The following is a 25,704-nucleotide window of genomic DNA, read 5'->3' on the forward strand; positions in this document are numbered from 1 at the left end:
GTTAGACCCATCATTTTATTGCCAGCAGACTGTTCTTCCTTGTGTGTGAAAGATGAGCCAAAATCCTCGCTCTAAATAGTTTTCCATGTACCCTTAATCATGGTTTTCATGGAAGAAAGGCCCAACTCCATGGAGTTGGGCACTTCTTCCACAAATATTGGGTTAAAGAGAATTTTGTTCATCCATGAAATCTGCTTTTCACTACAATAAACTTTCTTGCTAACATATTGCATGCTTCTACTTGTGCAATTAATGGATTTCTGTACCTATTTATAACACATCTGCTTACGGAACTGGTACTGGCCCAACTCCAGCTCGTATTAAGACCTGTACCGTTGCCATGAAAACATCATATATAATTTCGTATGCATGTAATATTGTATGTTCATTGATATTTGTAATTTCATACAACTAGTCCAAATATTTCCACTTACTTGCAGACGTTTCGGCAACTCACAGTTTCCATTATCGATGCTATTGTTGCAGTGACGATCTGTGTACAGCAGATGATTTTTGCTGCTTAGTAACCGAGTTGCCAGTTGATTTTTCTTCAGCTTTCAGATCGTCAAAGACGTGACCCAAGTTGTATTGCCCCTCGTCTCTGTTCATGGTTTTCCCCGTTTTCTGATGGTGATCGCCTCCTTTATCCATCTCTTATATCTATCACTCTCTTTACCTACGATTCTAGCCTCCTCCCAATTGATGACGTGATTGTTGTCTACTACGTTGTTGGTAATGGCCGATTTGTGAACTACCGATTGGGATGCCTTTCTGGTGGTTTTAAAGGCGTTAGAGTAATGTGTGGGGGGGGGATTTCGGAATTTGGGCAACTTCCCAGCAAACACAAAACGTTTTCAACATCATTCGCAAAAGGTTATAAAATGTTGTCAGAAAACGTTTAAATGTCGGGTTATATAAAGGGTATATTAAGGGTATAAAACGTTTTCATGACATTGAAAAACATTTGTTGATAATATACTGCCCATCAAACACAAAATGTTTTACAGAAAACGTTTAAATGTCGGGTTATATAAAGGGTATAAAAACGTTTTAATAACATTCCAAAAATATTTTTGAAAACCTGATACAAAACATTCTAAACAGAATGTTATTTTTGGGTTGAAAAAATATTTTGCGAAAAAATGTTTGCCCAAAATATTTGCAATAACGTTTTATATACGTTTTTATGACCTTTATATAACCCGATATTTAAATGTTATTAAAACGTTTTGAAGAAAACATTTAAAGAACATTTCTGTATTTGCTGGGGGCAAATATTTTAACATAATGTTAATTTAAGTGTTGACAAAATATTTGGCAAAAATGTTTGCAAAAATAGTTTACAATAACATTTTTGAAAACATTTTAGAAATATTGTTGTAGTGTGTTTTCATACAAAACGTTTTAAAACGTTTTCATGACCTTTATATAACCCGACATTTTAATGTTATTAAAACGTTTTACCTAAACCAAAAGCCAAAATATAACTTATTTAAAACGTTTTAAAAACGTTTTTGTGTTTGCTGGGTTTCTTCTGATATTTTCAAATTTATTGAAGTTTGAGATGTTATTTATTGAACCTAAATAACGATAAGTGTTGGTCAGAACTAAAATGCATTTGTAATATACCAGTTTTGAAAGTGAAAGGAGCTTTTGAAAAATGGCCCTTAAAAGTGGTATGTACTTAGAATGTCTAAATTTCCCCCTGCGGCCAATTGTTATAAACCCTAATGCACACAAAGAAACAGCGTTAGTTCATTGGAGAACCTGGAATGCACGCAGTTGTTTTTGTTTTGTAAGTTTATAACACTTTTAAGAGCCATATTTTTTAAGCTCTTCCCATTTTCAAAAAATTGGTATATTACAAGTGCATTTCAGATTTAACGAACTTCCAATTGCAGACGAAGTTTAGGAAATATCACCTCAAACCCCATTAAATTTGATAATAACAGAACAATGTTTCATTAAGTCTGAAATTGTGTCCTCCTCAAAGTTCAAATTAAGCCGCCCTAAATCTGCCATTTTGGGTAAATGAGCACCTTAATGTAAACTCATGGAAAGCACATTTTCCATCGAACAATTGTTTCATACCATCTCTCGACACACTCCCAATTAATATTTAGCCCGTGCGGTGTATGCGGACAACTTCTAGTTTAGTCTTAGCACTTCGTGAAGAAATATACCCTACTTCATGTCAAGTCTGTAATGCAGAAACATACATCAATACATAATGCAATTGAGATACTCACGATTGAATGGGAGTGATTTAATCAAAATACATTAACAAATGATGTAATACGGTACCATTGCCATGGTAATAACATTGCCATTTAACACTTATGGCACGATTAATGAATGTTCAATAATAGTCCATTTTTTTTCAAACAATTCCCAAAGTGTGATCATTATATTCTCGCGATCCAATTGTGAATTGTTCAGTTTCTTCTGTGAATTGGATGCTAATTTGATTTACTGAGGTGATGTAACCTGCCACAATGGTGTGGGAAGTACCTAATCAATTCTCTTAGCTTGTATAAAACGCTGTGGTTCGTTCACTGTTTATGTAAACGGCAGCTTCAAGGTCAAATCAGACTTTTCCCGGGGTCCGAGCTTCCTACGTTCCTATTAGACACACTTAGGCCTGTATTAAATATGGCAAAAATAAACATATTCACTTGATGAGCAAGGTTTCCGTAGTCTGACTTAAAGTATGTGTTACATATTAATAAATAGCTCATATACAACAAAAATATATTCAAACAAACGTGATGAATTTGATGATGTTTATCAATATAGCATAACATTTTGCCTGCGAAATAGATGATACCGCTTCAAACCTCAATATACATCAAAATATACCACATATATCACTACCTTTCAACACACCTGTCATTTTCTAAAGTTACTTTACCATCTTTCCTCATAATGTCGTTCAAACAGCAGTACGTTTATATATTCAGTCAATTTACACGAACGTGACATTTTACAATGCAAATACGTGTTATATGATACTCTTGCCAAAGACGTTGATGTACATTTACTGTTGAGTTACTCAAATGTTACAATAAGCAATATATCAATTGTTTGTTGGTTTATATTGTTTTACATTGCAGTTTGTATCCGTGACGCTTTATTTTTTCAGCAAGCATAATGGGCCGACCTGTAGGGTTAAGGTTTATGGTGCATAATACGCGTACGGGGCAATGATGAAAACATGCTACAATGATAAGTGATTTGTGATGCTTTCCCGTATAACCATTGTATTGACTCGCCATGTGATAAGGCTCTATTCTTGTGATGTTATATAGCTCCATCAAATATGAAACTTTTACCTCATTTATTATAAGTGCATCGTCATAGCATGGAAATCACTAACAAACGCTCGACATCAAGCGTCGAGTTTTAAAAACGCCATGTCCTGGTTGTAATTCACTTTAATGCGGGAAGTGTTATGTTACGTGAGTAAATATGTCAGTGTTAGAGCATTCAGAAGGTCTTCAACGATGTTCGTTATTTCTCAAGAGATTTCTCTTAATTTCCAGGGATTTAATTCCGCAAAATATACCATAAATACCATGTACCATAGATTTAAACGTCACTTTGTCTTTACCGTTTACTGGGAACCCCACTATACAGGGTGGATCAATAAAAACAGGTCCTTGAAATTGATTGATTGATTAATTAATTAATTAATTAATTAATCAATTAATTAATTAATTCATTCATTCATTCATTCATTCATTCATTCATTCATTCATTCATTCATTCATTCATTTATTCATTCATTCATTCATTCATTCATTGGTTGATTGATTGATTGATTGATTGATTGATTGGTTGGTTGATTGATTGATTGATTGATTGATTGATTAATTGATTGATTGATTGATTTTGAACTCCTACCCAGCAACATTGTTACTTGACTTCATTTTAAATGTGTCTATTTGTACAATCCCAAACATCAGTGACATGTGAACGGATTTTGATAATTTTGCATCGTTTTATAGAAGAACGACAGGTTCTTCAATATGTGAGATTTTCTTCCCATTAATTTATTATAGCCGACAACAACTGTAATCATCTATACCGTTTGAAGGCTAATGTGGGGATAGAAATACTAATAGTCATGCATGATAGATTGATAATACGCGGCATATTCAATTTTTAGTTCGAGACACATGTTGACAAGACATTTCTATTCAGCTTTGGTACTTGCGATCCTTTGTGAAGTTGGGCCTCATGATAATGGTAGGCTATTATTTATTCAGGCGGTATACATGATGGATCAAAGGGGCGCGATAGTGTACTATCCGTGGCTATAATACCTTGTTGAGACACCCTGTACACCCAATTCATCGAAAACAACAACAACAGAAACAACAACAAGAAATGTATAATACACCCACAAACCTTCCCACTCATCCCCCAAATACAAGCACACCCCAATATACATTCACAAGAACAAACGTGAGGTTATAGTGCATTTGGGTCAGCCATCCAAAGTGCCTCCCAGCACACACACCCGCTACGAACAAACGTGAGGCTATCGTCCGTTTTCCAGTTTAAGGTCAGCCATTCAAAATGCCCCCCAACACACATACAGTGCAAACAAACGTGAGGCTATCGTCCGTTTTCCAGTTTAAGGTAAGCCATTCAAAATGCCTCCCAACAGACACGCGTTTCCCAGTTTAAAGTCAGCCATTCGCTACTTGCACTCGAACTGGCAGCATACATGAATGGGAATTGAACTAGTCATAACGTTCTGTGTAAGGTTACATAATTCTTCCTTTCATGTATGCTGCCAGTTCGAGGCTCTCCCCGCACATAGTGCATAATGGCGGAACCGTGCAAGTAGCGAATTCACATTCATATAAACGTGAGGCTAAAGTCCGTTTTCCAGTTTAAAGTCAGCCATTCAAAATGCCTCCCAACACACATACAGTGCAAACAAACGTGAGGCTATCGTCCGTTTTCCAGTTTAAGGTCAGCCATTCAAAATGCCCCCCAACACACATACAGTGCAAACAAACGTGAGGCTATCGTCCGTTTTCCAGTTTAAGGTTAGCCATTCAAAATGCCTCCCAACAGACACGCGTTTCCCAGTTTAAAGTCAGCCATTCACATTCATATAAACGTGAGGCTAAAGTCCGTTTACCAGTTTAAAGTCAGCCATTCAAAATGCCTCCCAACACACATACAGTACAAACAATCGTGAGGCTATAGTCCGTTTTCCAGTTTAAGGTCAGCCATTCAAAAAGTCTCCCAACACACATACAGTACAAACAAACGTGAGACTATAGTGCGTTTTCCAGTTTAAGGTCAGCCATTCAAAATGCCTCCCAACACACATACAGTACAAACAAACGTAAGGCTATAGTACGTTTTCCAGTTTAAGGTATGCCATTCAAAATGCCTCCCAACACACTCACAGTACAAACAAACGTGAGACTATAGTGCGATTTCCAGTTTAAGGTCAGCCATTCAAAATGCCTCCCAACACACATACAGTACAAATAAACATGAGGTTATAGTGTGTTTTCCAGTTTAAAGTCAGCCATTCAAAATGCCTCCCAACACACATACAGTACAAATAAACATGAGGTTATAGTGTGTCTTCCAGTTTAAGGTAAGCCATTCAAAATGCCTCCCAACACATACAGTGCAAACAATCGTGAGGCTATAGTGCGATTTCCAGTTTGGAGCTCGCCATGACAGAAATGCCCCCCCCCCCCCCGCTCCGATTACAACTTATTTTGATGAAATAGTTGTGAGATAGCTGTACATACTTGTTTCGCACACATCATGATGCAGTCATGTCTACAGTAGAATTCAATTCGACCTTTGCAGGACTTAAACCCCATTAAAAGCTATTAAACCAAGATAACACTCATTGAAAGCAGCTCAACTGATTAAATCATATCTTCTCTGGTTAAATACACACATCATATGTTTCTGCTTTTACACGTACAATGGAGCAATGGCTGGGATTATAGTTTCAGTTGGGTGAACGATTATAAAGCGAGCGCTAGAGAACAATTCTGTGTGGGCTTTTGTTTACGGAATGAGACAAAACTCTGCTTATTGTTAACCAGCGTTCTTGAAAATGAGAAACATGGTGGTTTGCAGACTTAACACGGTTTGGAAATAATTTCTTCATATTTTTTGGTGTTATCTGTCGTTTACATATCATTCCTAAAACACCAAAGTACGAATATTTCCAAACATCTAAATTAGCTAAAAATTTAGGACATGTTACAAAACTATATTGTCTAGAATTTTAGAAGAGTACTTTTAATATTGGCCGGTTATTTTTCACACAGCGACGTTAACTAGGCAATGTACTATTACCTATAACATTAACTAAAACACCAAAGTACGAATATTTCCAAACATCTAAATTAGCTAAAAATTTAGGACATGTTACAAAACTATATTTTCTAGAACTTTAGAAGAGTACTTTTAATATTGGCCGGTTATTTTCACACAGCGACGTTAACTAGGCATATCCCCATTCTTTTAACGTAGGCTATTTGTAGAGGTCACGCGTCAATGGGAAAGAGCACTGTGTATTATGTATAGGAAAACGGACAGTAACTGCAGTATGTACTACATTACACACAAAAATCTCCACACACTCCCTCGTATACGTGAGGAGTTTAAATTATTTAATAAGAATACGTTCTGTCCACGGTCAGTTCCTGATTAGCTTCTTACCACAAGATACTTAATGCAGTATATATTTCTCAACCATGACTTCCAGCACGCTATATTCAATGTATGTTTAATACGAAGCTGGATGTAAATTGGGAATAAAGCCCGAGGTTATTGGCTAATGAAGATTGGTTTGCTCGATACAACCTGTTGTTCATGTCGCTGGGTGTAGAGTAGATAACATAAATTATGACTACAATGGTTCAAGCCATAGACCCTGGAATTTCCAGGGTCTATGTTCAAGCTCTTTTTAAAGAGTATAATTGTATTTTTGATTATAATCTAAAATAATTTGTTTTAACTCAAAGAAATTGGCAGAAATTGTAGATACACGATTGATTTTGTGGCTTTGTAACTTTTCATATAATTTAAATTTCCTTTTACAGATAAAGGAACAATCTACATCTTTAAAATTGATTGGTAAAAAACGAAATTTGGAGCTTTGTCAAAGCTATATAAAATAAACCTTTAGTGTTTTTACTGCTGTATTAAGTAAGACTTTAAAGAGAAGCTTGAATTGATCAATATGGCGCATTTGACATCACCATTATTGACAGTTTTGAGATCACATTACCAAACTTCTTTGCTATTGCGTATTCGTCTACATTATGACATAAATTAAGGGGGTTGGTAGTCACGTCATGGTTTAATTCCCAAATAACGCCCACACGAATTTACTTAGATTTAAAAGGCTTAAATTAAGCTATGTAACTGGAGCCACGTTTCTGCATTTGGAAGACATTCTGAAGGTTGAATAGGTATTGCTATGTTCCGAAATGTTGATAACATTAATATAATGTTATCTACAGAAGTAGATGTATGCCATAATTCTTAGTGAAAATTCATTACTGTGTTATTAAAAACACTGATCCATTGTTGCGAAAAACGTAGCAAGATATATTAAGGTATTTCATGTATTTATATTCAACTAAATTATATCAATTGGTACGGGTGGTAAGACTTCAAGGACTTTGATCCTAGCGAAAGTGTAAATAAATGCGTATTGACCTGTATTTTCTTGAACGGGAATTCTGCCTAAAACAAAAAATCATTTACATTTTTTGATATGGATCATATGTTGTTTACGGGTGTGTATAGACTGCTGCCATCAGTCGTCAACCGTCTGGATTGGCGACTGAGAAAACTACGTGGAAAAAAAGTGACGGATTTTGCAACAGGATTCCTGTGGCATAGAGCATGCGCAGTTGTGTCCAAATTGACCTGTTGACCGAGTTTGTTGTTTTTAGAAGTTCAGAGCGCGATCTTGTCACAGCGGCGCGGTACAGCGACGCGGCACGCGGGCGCCGCTAGTCAGTCGCGCTACGGCGCACAACTGAAGTCGCATTGAATAGTTTTCAGAAGTCCGTCATGATATTGGCTGTAAGATAATCAGTCGTCACTACGAAGCATACACAGTACATGCGAAGTGTAGACGGCTGATTGGAATTAGTCTACGGGTGTGTATACGCTATTAGTGTGTCCAATGAATAGTTTTTTTAATCACCATGTAATAATAAGACAAAATCATTAATTTGAGCAGTGCATCATGGGAAAGTCTGATACACGTGTAATTGTGTTTATTACCCAGATTAAATGAGATGATTTGCTGCAACATTAGGAGACTATCTGATATTCTAATATAACTTTATCAGGGCCATTAACGGTTTCAATAACACAAGTGAAGGTTACACTGACTACGCAATGGATGGATAATAACATAGAATTCCACCACAAGACAGCACAAGTATGTGCACAAGACAAATGAAAACTGATTAATTTTGATTCACATATTGTACAGTATATTGAATATTCGGACGACGGGATCAAAGATTTCTGTAAGCTTTATTATCAATAGAGTGTAGCTTTCTAACTTTTAGTGGGGTTCCCCCGGGGGTTCCCCGTGTTAGATATATGACAAAATGGACATTTAAGTTTAGGGTACTTTTATTTATATCTTTGTAAATTAAAAAGAAACTGTTGAAAAACCCCGAGAATCGTTAAGACCTTATAATTACTTTTTCCCCACGTTAAATCATGGTAATAGAACAATTGGTCATTAAACTGAATTACGACGTTGTATGTTACTAGGATGTTTTTAAACTCGACGCGTGAATGTCAGACGTTAGTTCATGTTGTTAGTGCTTATGCGACCTTCTTGCTTTCAAGTGTAGATTAGCTATACAATTACAAGTTTTATATTTGATGGAGTACATTTACATCAAATATAACAGTACGACAGCAACTTGGCTCACTTCCGGTAATTTTTACCGGCGTGACCTCTGCTGTTACGTAACGCAATGTTGAAAATCGGGTGGCAAATACGGTTTTTCAGAAAACATCAAACAAATGGAAGACACGAGTTGTTTCTCCCTTCATTTCCATATTGAGCCCATAGATAAGATATGAAACATGAGTATAAGGTAAAGAATAACGTGTAAAAGTTGAATTATTGTGGAAAAAATTAATGCTTTTGGTGCGCGAAGTAGCCTAAAAAATGAAAGAAAATGCATGTCACGATCACTAAAATGGTTATATCTACAGCTTTGAGGAAACGCCGGTCTAATGCTTTTCTGTTATGATAAACATTAATTAACCAGAGCTTGTATTAAAATTTCAGCGAAAATGAGCGGTGGAACAACCTAGTCGCAGGTTGAAAAGTTGCGTTCTTTGAGCCATCGTGTCGTAAGCGCACGTTGCAAGTGTCACGATGCTTCACGAAATGGATCCCAGCCGGCGCTGTCTATTATACATGTTATATTGATTAATATAGCAATTAAAAACGTATATTGTTATATATTTTATAAATGCAAAATACTCTATTGTATATCAAAATATTGTAGTCGTCAAAGAAGGTAATATCATCTCATTTAACTGAAGTACAAGCAGTTTTGAAAAGATTGTTGTTGAGCGAGATCCTTGAACATCTTGAACGAGAAATAAGATGGCAAAATAATACCATTTGCCAGAACAAGATGCGATGGCTAAGTGGACAGAGCGGAGGTGTGCAGTGCAGAAGGTTGAGAGTTCGATTCCCATGTAATCTTATCGATGATGTGGAATTTTTCTGTTCGTTTTTCTTTTCTTTTTTCCTCTCCCTTTTGTCTTTTATAATAAAGGCCTAATTAAATGTCAGATTAAAGGCCCACTTTTTTATGATTTATTTCTTGTTCATGTTTAGGCCTAATCCTACATTCGAGTTCATATCTTTAAAAAAAATACATTTAGGGTCAGTAGCTTTCAATATGAAATAATCAAATAAAGCAAGTCAAACTTAAGTAATTTTTAAAAGTTCAAGAATATATATAGGCCTATCAAATAAAGGAACGTCAAAACAGATTTTCACGATTTTTTAATTGGACTAGACCCCTCCCCTATCGGCAACATATTTTATGAGCTTTTATGCATACATATCAAATCATGAGATGCACGAATTTCAAACCTAATATTTTGGTATATTTGTAATTTGTACACAATGTCCAACTTACACCTCGGATTACACCTAATTGGAATCAGCCAAGTTCGTTGTCTAGATATAGAGCAACTAACGTTGATGTATATTAAGACTAATCCCCATAGAACACCACAGTTAAGCGGTCAAGATATTTAAAGTGTTTTCTTTCATTTTTATCTCGCTACTTCTGCTTCAAATGTAACGTGAAAACCTTCCTGACAGTTAGTTACTAATATTATAAATATTGTTATAATTTTTGGAATAACAAAACTTCAAATTTGCACGAAATCGTATATCATGGCTTTATTAAAAATATGAAAAATAGGATTTAAAAATGTGAGTTAAAATCAAAGAGAGGTGCAAGCGGGGTTCGAACCAAGATCGACCTTCCAAATGCATGTATTTACCACTAAGCCATACCAGAGATATGATAACTTTGGTGACAATAATAGCAATGTTATTCCCACTCAGTGGCTCAGTCGTGTATTTTATTTCTGGAATGAATTAACACCGTCCAAATAATGTAACACAAACCTTTATGCTGACTTTAAAATTGTTTGAACGTTGGGAGTATTATTTTCAAGGTAAATAACCAACAATGGACGATTGACAATGAAAGTTTCTTTGCAGGAAAAACATCGGCCGTACAATATATCGCGTGACAGTAGTCACGCACAAAGATAAACATTTCAACATGTTCAATATACGACTATGAATATACCCCAACCAAAATTCACGAAATTTTCAGGCAAGCTAACTTTAGTTATACTATAACATGACACCCACTTTTGATTCCGGCGCTTTTTCTTGCTTGATGATATGAACATTTTTGTGTTCATGACATGCAATTTTTCTCATTTTCCGAGCTACTTTGGACATGTTCGAGCTTCTTTATTTTCCATTTAATTCAACTTTTACGCGTTATTTGTTGCTTTACACAAATGTTTGATATCTTATCTAAGGTCAGGGTACACAAATGGAGCAAAATACGACCCGTGTCTTCCATTTCTGGAGCTATTTTGATAAAAGGTGTTTGCCGGCTAAAATTTCAACATTGTGTTACGTAACCCGTGTTCACCAACCCGTATAAATGTTCTGTCGAACAAAAGAGGTCACGAAGTTGCTGTCGTACTGATAATACTTACACCACAAGAATAGAGGCTTATTACATGGATAGTCAATACAACAATCATGGTAATGGTTATACGTGGAAGCATCGTAAATCACTTAATCATTGTAACATTTTCCCCTCATTGTCCCGGACACAAACTGCTATGTATATCCAGTAACAACATAAAACAACAAACACTCGCTATTGCTTATTACAAAATTTCAGTAAACCAAACTCGTACAAAATGTACATCAACGTCTTTGCCAAGAGTGTCATATATCACATTATTTGCATTGTAAAATGTCAAGTTCGTGTAAATTGACTGAATATGGACTGTTGTTTGCACAACATTATGATGAAGGATGGTAAAGCAACATTATGATGAAGGATGGTAAAGCAACATTAGAAAATGACAGGTGTGACATCGAGAGGTGGTGATATAATTGATGTAGATTGTGGTTTGAAGCGGCATCATCTATTTCTCACGCAAAAATCTATGCTATATTGATAAACATTATCATCAAATTCATCGCGAGTGTTTGAATATATCTTTGTATATCTCTTATATATTAATTGGAGTGTGTCGGGAGATGGTGTAAAATAATTGTTTGATAGAAAACGTGTTTTCCATAAGTTTAGATTATGGTGCTCATAATGTAGTGAATTTGCCCAAAATGGCGGATTTAGGGAGGCTGAATTTGAGCTTTGTTGGGGACACAATGTCAGATTTTATGCAACATTGTTCAGTTATTATCAAGTTTATAGGGGTTTGAGGTGATATTTTTCTAAACTTCGTCAGCAATTGGCATTAACCACAGCTGAAATACACTTGCAATGTACCACTTTTTTGAACAAGGGAGGAGCTTATTATATGGCTCTTAAAAATGGTACGTACTCGGAAAATTTGAATGACCCCTCTGGGTTCAATTGGTATAAACTTATGGTACAAAAACAACTGCTAGGATTCCTGGTTGTCCAATGAACTCACGATGTTTCTTTGTGTACAGTAAGTTTATAACAGTTGGCCCCAGTGGTGCATTCAAAATATTTGAGTGCATACCACTTTTAAGAGTAATATTTTTAAAGCTCCTCCCACTTTCAGAAATTGTAAATTACAAGTACATTTCTGTTCTGATGAACGCTCATTGGTATTTAGGTTCAGTGAATATCACCTCAAACCTCAATAAATTTGATAATATTAGAATAAAGTTGCTCAAATTTTACCCCCACAAAATCAAATTCAGTCTCCTTAAATCCGCCATTTCAGGCTAATTCACTACGTTATGAGCGCCATAATGTAAACTAATGGAAAGCACATTTTCTGTCAAACAATTATTTTACACCATCTCCGACACCCCAATTAATATTTAGCCCGTGCGGTTTATGCAAACCCCTTCCAGACCAGTCTTGGAATTTTGCGGGAAAATATTCCATATTAAATGTCAAGTCTGTAATATGCAACGCGGCAGAATACGGAAATCTTGCTCATCAAGTGAATGTGTTTATTTCTGCCAAATACATATGTGATGCGATCAAGCAAAATCAGTCGGAACTCGGAAATATTAAATTTTCAGTTTCTTACAAATTAGTAAAAATCATTTACAAAGCTGCATTTTGCAGAAAACTCCATTGCATTTGAACAACCAGTTCCAAAGATATGAGCAATTACAGAGTTTCCAAAACAATAGGAAAGAAAAGGAAATATTACCTTTGTTTGGCTATATCTCAAAATCAATATTTGCGAGTTCCGACTGATTTTGCTTGATCGCATCACATATGTGTTTAATAGGAACGTAGGAAACTCGGACCCCAGGAAAAATCTGTTTTGACCTTGGAGCTGCCGTTTACATAAAGCTAAGATAATTTGTTAGGGACTTCCCCACACCATTGTGGCAGGCTACATCACCTCAGTAAATCAAATTAGCATCCTATTCATAGAATGAACTTAACCATTTGAATATACATTTGAATTTTTAAAACAAAATAGATAATTCACAATTGAATCGCAGGAATATAATTATTACATTTTTGAAAACATTCTCTGATAATCTCGTTGGAAAATATAGAGACCATGTTGCTATGAGTGTGTGTTCAATGGCAAACTTTGAATGGGAGGAATTATTATTATTACATAAGTATAATTTACACAAGTTACAAAATTACATAATTATAACACATATTACACCATGGCTTTTGTTTTCAGAACCAGTGAACCGAATCCAATGAATAAAGTAAACAAATATAAATTGGTAGTAAATGGTAGTGCAACAACCAAACGGGTATTTATATTGGCAAACCCTGTATACGCACATTCAATATTATAATTAGAATAATGCAAAATTTCATGTTAGGAGGAACTAATCCTGTTTCAAGAATGGTGACCAATGTTGTACTTGAAGATTTAATATATTTAGAATAAATTCATCAATACCCATTTGGTCACGACATATTGTTTCTGTATATCAGCAAAATAACAATTTATACAAGAGAAATAATACATTTGTATTATCTTAAATACATGCAGAGGAATAACTGCATGTAATCGATTTTTGTTTTTCTGGTTTAATTGACCATTCTTAGTATACTAGGCAGATCTTTTGGTGGATTTAACATTTTGTTTCATTAGACTGACTTGAGAGTGACCTTCTACAGAATTAACCGCAAAAATCGTCTATTTTTAGGCAGACTTTGAAAAGGGAAGATTGTCGATGAAGAAGCCAGCGTTATTGTGTTTTTGTCACATGAAATACAAAAGTCAAGAATTAACCGCATTGCGTTGATTGTTCTCGAGATGTAATTAAATCAAATCTATCTGCAATATTACTTAAATTATTCATTTTGGATTGATAAATGATGATAACAACATGTGTGTACCACATATGGCAGCAGATGTCAACTTTTTATCATTTCCAACTGTAAACAATCGAAAGGGTTTTTAATAACATTATTATGATTGTCTATGCTGATCAAATGAATACCAATTGCGTAACCAAATACAAAATAGATCATATGTTAGTTGTTAGACACAAGATTGTCAAGTAGTTAAATTTATACACAAATAAGGGTACAATACCTAATAGTGACATATGAATTAAACAACTACAACAGCACACGTTGTCGCAAATTGTCTTTTTACTTTCGGTTTTCCAATAATGCTACTCCAAAGAGGCTTTTACTGCAATCAATCAATATTAACTGTTATAGTCATTATTGCGATTAGGGAGCTGGTATAATGCAATTCCCAACCTCCGGGTTAAGTAATTGCAATACTTATTATGCTTGTTTATCGTCAAACTACAAAGCGGTGTGTATATGGGAATGTATTTAATTGTCTATGAACGTAATAAATAAATCGATGATAATATATTTTTCTCATTAATCATCGGATGCAATTCTGCTGTTTAATTTCTTGGCCTTTCCATTTCCAGTTAAGAATCGATAATGTATTAGAATCTGGTCCGTGAGGGCACGAGTTCAATCCCCGGCAGTGTCGTTCGTTTGCTCTCGTAAAATTTAGCCTGGACTCGGAACTATACTATATCCAGTTTTGTCCCAGTGTAACCAGAGTAAATTCTCATGGAGATGATCCAGGATAGCTACCCATTTTTGAATAGAAACTTGTCAAATTTGACTAGGAAAACTATTCATATGGGGACATAACAGAATTCTCTTCAAAATTAATCGGATAATATGGAAAGCCAGTGCTATGGTCGACGGGAAATTAATAAAATAAACATTTCACCAGTGTCGTCGTCGCAGAGAATAAAGGAGGCAAGAAGAAAAAGTCATCACTCGGCCACGCGTGAGCTTCATGATTAGGCCGGTTGAAATTCGAACACATAAGCGGTCACTTAAACTTATCGTTTAAATTTGAGTGACCGCTTATGGGTTCGAATTTCAGCAAGCATCATGAAGCTCCCGCGTGGCCGAGCCTTTTGTAAATGGCGCAAATGCTCTTTGTATTGTATTGTATTGTATTGTATTGTATTGTATTGTATTGTATTGTATTGTATTGTGTTATCTTATACAAGGAGTCGACAGATCACATGAATACAAATATACCAAAGCTTGTGCTGATATCCATATCAGCAAACTTTATTTTTCTTTTCGTTATCTTTGATGTTCTGCCCACTAACTTCTACAAAATCTTAATCATGACAATATCTTGGTAAATTGTTGCAAACGTTGAAATGAGTTGCAACATGCTGTCGGTTGTTGATGATAACATTATTAATGGTTAAATTAATATATTATCTTTCTTGCAGCTGGTTTAGCTATTACCGTCATCGTATGGAGTATCTGAGTATTATCATACATGTTGTTATAGCCATACCTTTTACGTTTGTCCTTATCGTTATCGCCTTTAGGCGTCGCCTCTAGTATTCTTGACGTTGTTCTTACTTTCTGTGATGTTTTGATGGTATCTCCTTGTCACCAGTTATACAAACAATCAAAAGCCATTAGTAATACAGGCTTTAACGGACTTTATTTTTTAAATACACGTGGGTGGAGAATATTCTATAATGGTCATTGTTAGAATTGTGTGAAGGTAAATAATAAGAACCATAACCATTCAAGATAGCCATTATATTTGACGAATTACCTATTGTTTTAAACATCTATAGCTTCTGTATCAGCTTCACTATTGATTCATTGTCGTGGTGTTGTTGTTTTTTTATTTTATTTTTTTATGGTTGTTTTTTTTAGGGTGGGGTTGGTGGTTTGTTTGTTTCTTTTTTGCTTTTGCCTGTTTATTTTTTGTGACCGACTTGTCCTTTGTTTGGTTGTTGTTGTTGATGCCTACGTCCGCCGCCATTTCCATCAATACCATATCTATAACAACAACAGTATTGATGTCGTAAACAAAAGACTAACCAAATTGCAAAATGATGTATGTCAACTTACTCTCTACACCATATGCTATGGACCCTATCGAATACTACGTCACGGAATTTTATTTAAAAATAAAATTCTGCACTCGGTAAGGTACCATCGAGCAATTGACATGATAATACAGTAAACCAGGTGATAGGTATGATTAGTTGTGGAATCGAACTAGAGACATGTCCCTCTGTCACTTAGAACGTAGAACCAACATGTCTGCCATTTTAATTGTTATACCGTTCCAGTTGAGTTTAGTCAATAGAGTCTATTCTACAGTTTAGTGACGCAATTTAGAAAAAAATTGTCTAGAATAAAATAATATTTTTAATTCATATCAATGACTTGATTTCTTCAGGTTATTAGTTATTTTATTTTAAGGCATTAAAATTGTTAAAATGCATATTTCTATATAATTCTATTTAATCCAATTTATTTTTTCAATTCATTGCAGGTCAATCAAAAACCTCGTCCGATTCTCCGCCTACGACCTCTGTAAGTATATTGTTTTCATAAATAGGATGATCGCTATCTACAAAATGCACATAAAATTGTGAATTTTCCTAAAGATCTGTGCATTTTACAACGAGAATAAGTTTACAAGATTCGCAACTCCAAAGGTCATCTCATTGCTTATCATTGATTTAAACATAATCATTGATATTAAAGTTGAACTTCATTGATATTAAACTTATTTCATTTGTTCGACACGCCACGAATAACAAAGCCCGAACTCCCAATTGGGCTAGGGCAATAGAGTTAGAGTTAAAGACCGAACTCCCAATTGGGCTAGGGCAATAGAGTTAGAGTTAGAGTTATTGAGTTAGAGTTAGAGTTAGAGTTAGAGTTAGAGTTAGAGTTAGAGTTAGAGTTAGAGTTAGAGTTAGAGTTAGAGTTAGAAGTAGAGTTTAACCGTGTCTAACAAGTGAAATTTCGAATAAACGGTGGGCTAAAGGAAACATAATGTAGACGGGAAATTCTACACTACGAAGAGGCTAGGGTAGATAAGTAGTTCGAAAATAGCCAAATCAAAATCAAAATTCACTACAGGTCACAACTAAAACAAAACCATAAACTCACCTTTTATATAGAATGGTAGTGAGCTTTGGCAAAAATTGCATTGATCATTTCATAGCGAATGTGTGGAAGAATTCAAATATCACAGATATACTTTTGTAGGTCCTGTGGTTCTTTAGTTATGTTGTAAAGGGGATTGAAACAACAACACTTTTGTAAAACGTACATAATTCATTAACAACAATAAATCAAGCAAGTTTTCAAAGTATATGATTTAAAGAATAAACTTTTGCAAAGCATTATTTTTCAATAATATATTGATTCAGATAATGAAATCGATTTTTTGGCTGCTTCGACCAACAATACCTCGTCTACCCTTAATAGGGATACAGCAACCAACAATACCTCGTCTACCCTTAATAGGGATACAGCAACCAACAATACCTCGTCTACCCTTAATACAGCAATCATATCAGACATTTTGCTTTTATCTATATCTCATTTATACGTTTTTGCTGTGTTTATTTAGTATTGTGTTCTTTATGATGATGAAAATCAAAAGAATAAATGAATGCTTGATCAAGACAGTGTTATGTCAAATAAGTTGAAAAGGTTTGTGCAATTAATTGAGAGCAAGCAACCTTGGAGTTGTCAATGTCTTTATTTATTTAAACAGTCAATTTCCATTTTTGATGTAAATTTAGGTTGTAATTAATGTATTCAGTTGCAATTTGTTTACTCAAGTTTAATTCAGATATTGCCATATTTTAATCTTAAAATATTCTACCTCATTTAGGAGGCTGTCAGTAATTATAAATAGTACTTTAATTAAATTAAACTTAATTGTTACACATGGCTCACGGGAATAACTGGATATATATTAGATATCACTAATTACTAAATATCTTTCCACAATAAATCAAAGTGCGCTTATCGTTGCAACAATAGTGTTTAGAAATCGGGGACTGGTTGTTGTTTAAAAACACCTGTCCCCGATGTCCAAGCACTGTTTTGCACTGTACGTATAGTTCTGCATACGTAGAATCACAAGACACATCTCACTTAAACCACATTCAGAGATGTGTTAATAAAATGATTTGCCTAAATACTATTTGAGGGCACGGTGGCTCAGTGGTTACGGCCTTGGACTCATAATCTGAGAGCTTGCTCGACTTGCGTGGGTTCGATTCCCCATCCCACCACCGTGTTGCGCCCTTGGGCAAGGCGCTTTGCCTCGCTTGCATCACCCCACCCAGGTGTAATGGGAAGCTGTTAGGGGTAGTCACAGTCGTTATACTGATGGACCCTGCGCCACTTGTAGGCTGCAAACGTGGTTCCGACATATTCTAATGACGGCGGAATAGATGTAAAGCGCTTTGAGGCTGTTTACGACATAAAACGCTATATAAATATCTACATTTATTTATTTATTTATTTATTTATTTATTTATTTATTTATTTATTTATTTATTTATTTATGTTTTTATGTATTTATGTATTTATGTATTTATGTATTTATGTATTTATGTATTTATGTATTTATTTATTTATTTATTTATTTATTTATTTATTTATTTATTTATTTATTTATTTATTTATTTATTTATTTATTTATTTATTTATTTATTTATTTATTTATTTATTTATTTATTTATTTATTTATTTTCCATGAAAAGTAATTCCTTTTAGATGCGTCTATGGGCCGCTCATAGCCGTCTATGCTGAACATAGTTTCCGTATTGCGGCTCGCACTGCATTTCATACTTGGCTCTCTTGACACGATAACGCAGTTTCAGATATTTTTTATATCTGGCCCAATGGTAAATCCGGGCCTGTGAAGATTAAGGTAATGTCTTTCATAGGGGGTGTCTGGATTTCAACTGAAATAGTGAGAAAAGTGTAGTTCAGAGGGTTTAATATCAGACATATCACAAGCAAATTAAGGCAAACAATTAGGATTGAAACAACACTACTACAATACGGTAACCCAACATAATCTGACTTATCTGCGAGTAGATTAGTTGTAAAAGTACTTTTTCAATGATGCTAGCGTTCCCAGGCTCGATCCATGGAGTATAAGTCACAAGAATCATTAACAAAATCCGCTCTTTGCATTACTGCATTTGCATTGTCAGCCACATGGTCTGAAAAATGAAAACTTTGTAGTCAACTGATCGGAGTAACTCATACATAGGTATCGTATTATGGGAACACAACAATAACTGAAAATGATATACTCTGTAAGATAGTTATTGCTAAATACCAAAACCATGCTCATACCACGCGGGTTACTGACATTGCAGTTATTCACTTTTCATATAGATGTAGTTGTACATTTGCTTTGTGCAATAAAAATGCATTGTTAATAATGTACCTTATTGGCTTATAATTAACACAGGATATTAAGAAAGAATGTATCGCTTCTTTCAATTTAGTGACCGAAGAAAATAAATAGAAAATTATGAGCATATTTCTCTGTGAACAGTAGTTTTGAATTAATATATAATTCGAGGTCACTTAGGTAAGTCGTTATCAATAGAATAAATGAAATAGTCAATAGCCCAACCACCCCCGATCTATTAGAACATTTCTTACACATGCAAGTCCCCATTTCCATAGATTCCCAGATATGGATTTGTAATTTTTTTAATCCTTAGACATTGGTGTAGTTATATTTCAACGTCAATTTAAGAATACCACATGAAAGATGTGTAAGGGGTCTACCCCGTGGACAAGAATATAAACTGAGCTCAAAAAGAAACTTATAATTTTTTACAACTTGTGAATCACAAGGTCATATCTTAAAATACTGTCAATCAAAATGAACCAAAATTACACAAAGGATTACTTTAATACTCTACTCAAAACACATGTCAGTAACCAAGCAGTTGTCCAACTGACACAACAGCAAAATGCACTGTCATGGGACAGCTTCCTGGACTTCCTCCACTTTCACAGCCCAACATTTGGCACCCAGCACAAAAAATCTGTGAGAATGCACACAAGATCCTTGCTCTGATGATAAAACGGTGCTGCTTTCTGCTTTTCATACACTTTTTCATGAAACAGGGCTGGGCTGTGAATGTGGTCCAGGAAGCTGTTCCATGTCAGTGCATTTTGCTGTTGTGTCAGTTGATAACTGTTTGGTTACTGAAATGTGTTAAGAGTAGAGCATTGAAGTAAACCTGTGTGTAATTTTGGTAGAATTTGATAGACAGGATTTCAAGATATGACGTTGTGAAAAATTATAAGTTTCTTTTTGAGCTCAGTTTATAATGACTAGAGTGAACACGTACTTGAGGCATAATAATACTAATCTACAAATTCAATGTTGCGAGACCTTGGATGAATATTATTGAGCTGATATATGGTGGCATTTTAATACTCTAAGGTTGTTAAAGATGAAAAGTTGAAGAAAAAACGGTTGCAACTTTTTCATAACGGTGGATAATTTACAAATTGGCAGATATCTTTTGTCTTACGTTTAACAACAATTAGAAAAGTTTTAATAAACATCTTAATACCATAACATCTTTGATTGCAAACGACATTAAATAATAAATATTGCTGAACCTCCTCTGATTAGAGACTTAATTGTTGTATTTATATAGGCCTAAGTTTACCGTTTCTTTTTCATATTTCTATAACATCAAGTTCAAGCATTTATTAGTGTATACTGTTTAAAGGCATCAAATCGTGTTTCAATAACTCTACATGATCAATACAATGCCATGAACTTCCCCCGCTATGATCAATACTATGAACTACCCGCTAGTTTCAATTCCATGTATTTAAAGGAGGATTTCGTGATCCTAGCATCCTCTTTTTATAACATTTTTCAGTAGATATCTACGAAAAAGCTTATTTCCAAAATTTCAGTTGATTCCGATTTTGCGTTTGCGAGTTATGCATGATTATGTGTATTACACTGCTCCATAGACAATGTGTTGTAATTTCGTTCTGGTGCACCAGAACGAAATTCAAATTTAACGATATTTTTGCTAAACGAATTAATCTGCAAGAAATATTTGGTACATAAACATTATGTAGCCAGAGGTATCCATTGGTGTAAAAATCTCAACTTTTTTGGAAAAGTGGGGGATGAGGCTGTGGATCACGAAATGCCCCTTTTAGTGGTACTACACACCCCTGATAAATATTGTGACTAATTTTGCATTTTTCTCAAAAAATTACTACACACTGGTAACAAAAGTTATGTAGGGCCTATATTATAGAGACAAGGAATCCAATTACTTCACTGAAATTTCAGTGATTCAAGACAAATGGTTCATTTTATATGTTAAGAAATGAGGTACATTCAAGCGTACCGCTTGTCTTGAGTCACTGAAATTCCAGTGTAGTAACTGGATTCCTTGCCCCTATAATATACATAACTTTTTTACCAGTGTAATACTATATTTTGAGAAAATTGCAAAATTAGTCACAAATTCATCATGGGGTGTAGTACCACCTTAAAAACACTTTATTAAAATCACTTGTAGATAAAAAGTGCAATCGCAAACTTCGTACTTTGGCGACATCATTGGCGACAAGTGTAACGTCATTATCCAGACAAACGATTTTACAGAGCGGAAATATCTTTTATTTATTACACTTGCAATACAGTGCGTGAGAACCACTCGTGGAATCCAATCTTATAAACCCGTCATGTTTCACGCTATGTAATTATCCAAACCATTTCCATTGGCCTCCACACACCTGAACGTAAATCATTTTAACATGACATTTTAATAACACGCAATCTTATGATTGCTGCAAAGCGCGCTGTTACTAAGCATTCCTACATCTTACTTAAGTGGATACAAACAGGCGTGATAAAAAAATCGTGATAAAATCAAATCGACAAATCCAACCATTTTACGCCCAAACCATTTATATCATAATCGCAATTCTGGTATCGTATACATGCTCTGTAAGTGACTAAAGTGTTTTGTGCAATTTGCTTTCTACAGACTTTGAATGCGTGAAGATGCAGTGAAGAATGTTTCATAAACAGAAATATTTTAATATTTTGATACAATTTTAACGTCTTTTGCAAACATAGTGTCTGAGCATTTTGGAATTAATATGTGAAGATGCTAACATTTTTGGCGAAGAATATTTCACTCACTGATACCACAAGATGCCTTTTAAAACAGTCACATTCAAAAATATTGCGTGCAGAAATTTGATTTATAAATAGTTTGTTTTCATTTAAATGGGATATCTAACATGAGATACCAACTCTTATATTTAATGATAAAATAAAAGTATTGTTTTGAGACCCGTGCAGTCGTGTATCTGCATACCATTATTTTAAGTGCGAAATCCAGCTTATCACTGACGCTCATCTGGTTTTGCTAAGCTAATACACAAGAGTAATTAGCAATATCACAATAGCTATTACATTAAGCATGCAGATACACATACTCGTATAGCTGTGAATATTACAGTTATTTTATTTAAATATTTCCTGAATTAATGCGTTTGAATTGTGGAGAATCTGAATTTTTATGCGCCGATATTATAGCTGATCTGCCTTTAATGTGGCAAGGTTCGTACAAAATGGTGTGCATAATAACACATGTGCGGGTTTGTTGAATTTATGAGTACTGTTTTCTTTACCAGCAGTATGTTCATGCATATGGATACAGCAACAGCGTATAATGGTATGTGACACACGAATGACACTTACCATGATATTCACAGCAAACACAAAACGTTTTACAGAAAACGTTTAAATGATGGGTTATATTTAGGGTAAAAAAGGTATAAGAAGTTCTATCGACCTGTATCGGTACCCATTGTAGTGCAGCCTTCAATATCAACCTGTATCGCTACCCATTGTATTGCTGCCTTCAATATCAACCTGTATCGCTACCCATTGTATTGTAGCCTCAATATCAACCTGTATCGCTACCCATTGTATCGCAGCCTTCAATCTCAACCTGTATCGCTACCCATTGTATTGCTGCCTTCAATATCAACCTGTATCGTGACCCATTGTATTGCTGCCTTCAATATCAACCTGTATCGCTACCCATTGTATTGCTGCCTTCAATATCAACCTGTATCGCTACCCATTGTATTGCTGCCTCCAATATCAACCTGTATCGCTACCCATTGTATTGCTGCCTCCAATATCAACCTGTATCGCTACCCATTGTATTGTAGCCTTCTATATCAACCTGTATCGCTACCCATTGTATTGCTGCCTTCAATATCAACCTGTATCGCTACCCATTGTATTGCCGCCTTCAATATCAACCTGTATCGCTACCCATTGTATTGCAGCCTTCAATATCAACCTGTATCGCTACCCATTGTATTGCTGCCTCCAATATCAACCTGTATCGCTACCCATTGTATTGTAGCCTTCTATATCAACCTGTATCGCTACCCATTGTATTGCTGCCTTCAATATCAACCTGTATCGCTACCCATTGTATTGCTGCCTTCAATATCAACCTGTATCGCTACCCATTGTATTGCAGCCTTCAATATCAACCTGTATCGCTGCCCATTGTATTGCTGCCTTCAATATCAACCTGTATCGCTACCCATTGTATTGCCTTCAATATCAACCTGTATCGCTACCCATTGTATTGTTGCCTCCAATATCAACCGTATCGCTATCCATTGTATTGCAGCCTTCAATATCAACCTGTATCGCTACCCATTGTATTGCAGTCTCCAATATCAACCTGTATCGCTACCCATTGTATTGTAGCCTTCAATATCAACCTGTATCGCTACCCATTGTATTGCCTTCAATATCAACCTGTATCGCTACCCATTGTATTGCAGTCTTCAATATCAACCTGTATCGCTACCCATTGTATTGCTGCCTTCAATATCAACCTGTATCGCTACCCATTGTATTGCTGCCTCCAATATCAACCTGTATCGCTACCCATTGTATTGCTGCCTCCAATATCAACCTGTATCGCTACCCATTGTATTGCTGCCTTCAATATCAACATGTATTGCTACCCATTGTATTGCTACCTTCAATATCAACCTGTATCGCTACCCATTGTATTGCTGCCTTCAATATCAACCTGTATCGCTACCCATTGTATTGTAGCCTCAATATCAACCTGTATCGCTACCCATTGTATTGCCGCCTTCTATATCAACCTGTATCGCTACCCATTGTATTGCTGCCTTCAATATCAACCTGTATCGCTACCCATTGTATTGCTGCCTTCAATGTCAACCTGTATCGCTACCCATTGTATTGCTGCCTTCAATATCAACCTGTATCGCTACCCATTGTATTGTAGCCTCAATATCAACCTGTATCGCTACCCATTGTATTGCTGCCTTCAATATCAACCTGTATCGCTACCCATTGTATTGTAGCCTCAATATCAACCTGTATCGCTACCCATTGTATTGTAGCCTCAATATCAACCTGTATCGCTACCCATTGTATCGCAGCCTTCAATATCAACCTGTATCGCTACCCATTGTATTGCTGCCTTCAATATCAACCTGTATCGCTATCCATTGTATTACTGCCTTCAATATCAACCTGTATCGCTACCCATTGTATTGCCGCCTTCTATATCAACCTGTATCGCTACCCATTGTATTGCTGCCTTTAATGTCAACCTGTATCGCTACCCATTGTATTGCCGCCTTCTATGTCAACCTGTATCGCTACCCATTGTATTGCAGCCTTCAATATCAACCTGTATCGCTACCCATTGTATTACTGCCTTCAATATCAACCTGTATCGCTACCCATTGTATTGTAGCCTCAATCTCAACCTGTATCGCTACCCATTGTATTGCTGCCTTCAATATCAACCTGTATCGCTACCCATTGTATCGCAGCCTTCAATATCAACCTGTATCGCTATCCATTGTATTACTGCCTTCAATATCAACCTGTATCGCTACCCATTGTATTGCCGCCTTCTATATCAACCTGTATCGCTACCCATTGTATTGCTGCCTTTAATGTCAACCTGATCGCTACCCATTGTATTGCCGCCTTCTATGTCAACCTGTATCGCTACCCATTGTATTGCAGCCTTCAATATCAACCTGTATCGCTACCCATTGTATTACTGCCTTCAATATCAACCTGTATCGCTACCCATTGTATCGCAGCCTTCAATATCAACCTGTATCGCTACCCATTGTATTGTAGCCTCAATCTCAACCTGTATCGCTACCCATTGTATTGCTGCCTTCAATATCAACCTGTATCGCTACCCATTGTATCGCAGCCTTTAATATCAACCTGTATCGCTACCCATTGTATTGTAGCCTCAATATCAACCTGTATCGCTACCCATTGTATCGCAGCCTTCAATATCAACCTGTATCGCTACCCATTGTATTGCCGCCTTCTATATCAACCTGTATCGCTACCCATTGTATTGTAGCCTCAATATCAACATGTATCGCTACCCATTGTATTGTAGCCTCAATCTCAACCTGTATCGCTACCCATTGTATTGCTGCCTTCAATATCAACCTGTATCGCTACCCATTGTATCGCAGCCTTCAATATCAACCT

At 35.6% G+C, this 25,704-nt stretch overlaps 1 protein-coding gene across 1 annotated transcript in view; it reads left to right on the forward strand.

Annotated features, from left to right (window-relative positions):
- The window catches only part of LOC140160188 (uncharacterized), a 109,595-nt gene that overhangs the window by 78,033 nt on the left and 5,858 nt on the right, over positions 1 to 25,704 (forward strand). Inside the window, exon 14 of the mRNA XM_072183469.1 lies at positions 16,609 to 16,649. The gene's annotated coding sequence lies outside the window, so the exon portion shown is untranslated. The remainder of the gene's footprint in view (positions 1 to 16,608; positions 16,650 to 25,704) is intronic.

The sequence above is a fragment of the Amphiura filiformis genome, chromosome 1 (assembly GCF_039555335.1).
Source record: "Amphiura filiformis chromosome 1, Afil_fr2py, whole genome shotgun sequence".
NCBI classification, from domain to species: domain Eukaryota; kingdom Metazoa; phylum Echinodermata; class Ophiuroidea; order Amphilepidida; family Amphiuridae; genus Amphiura; species Amphiura filiformis.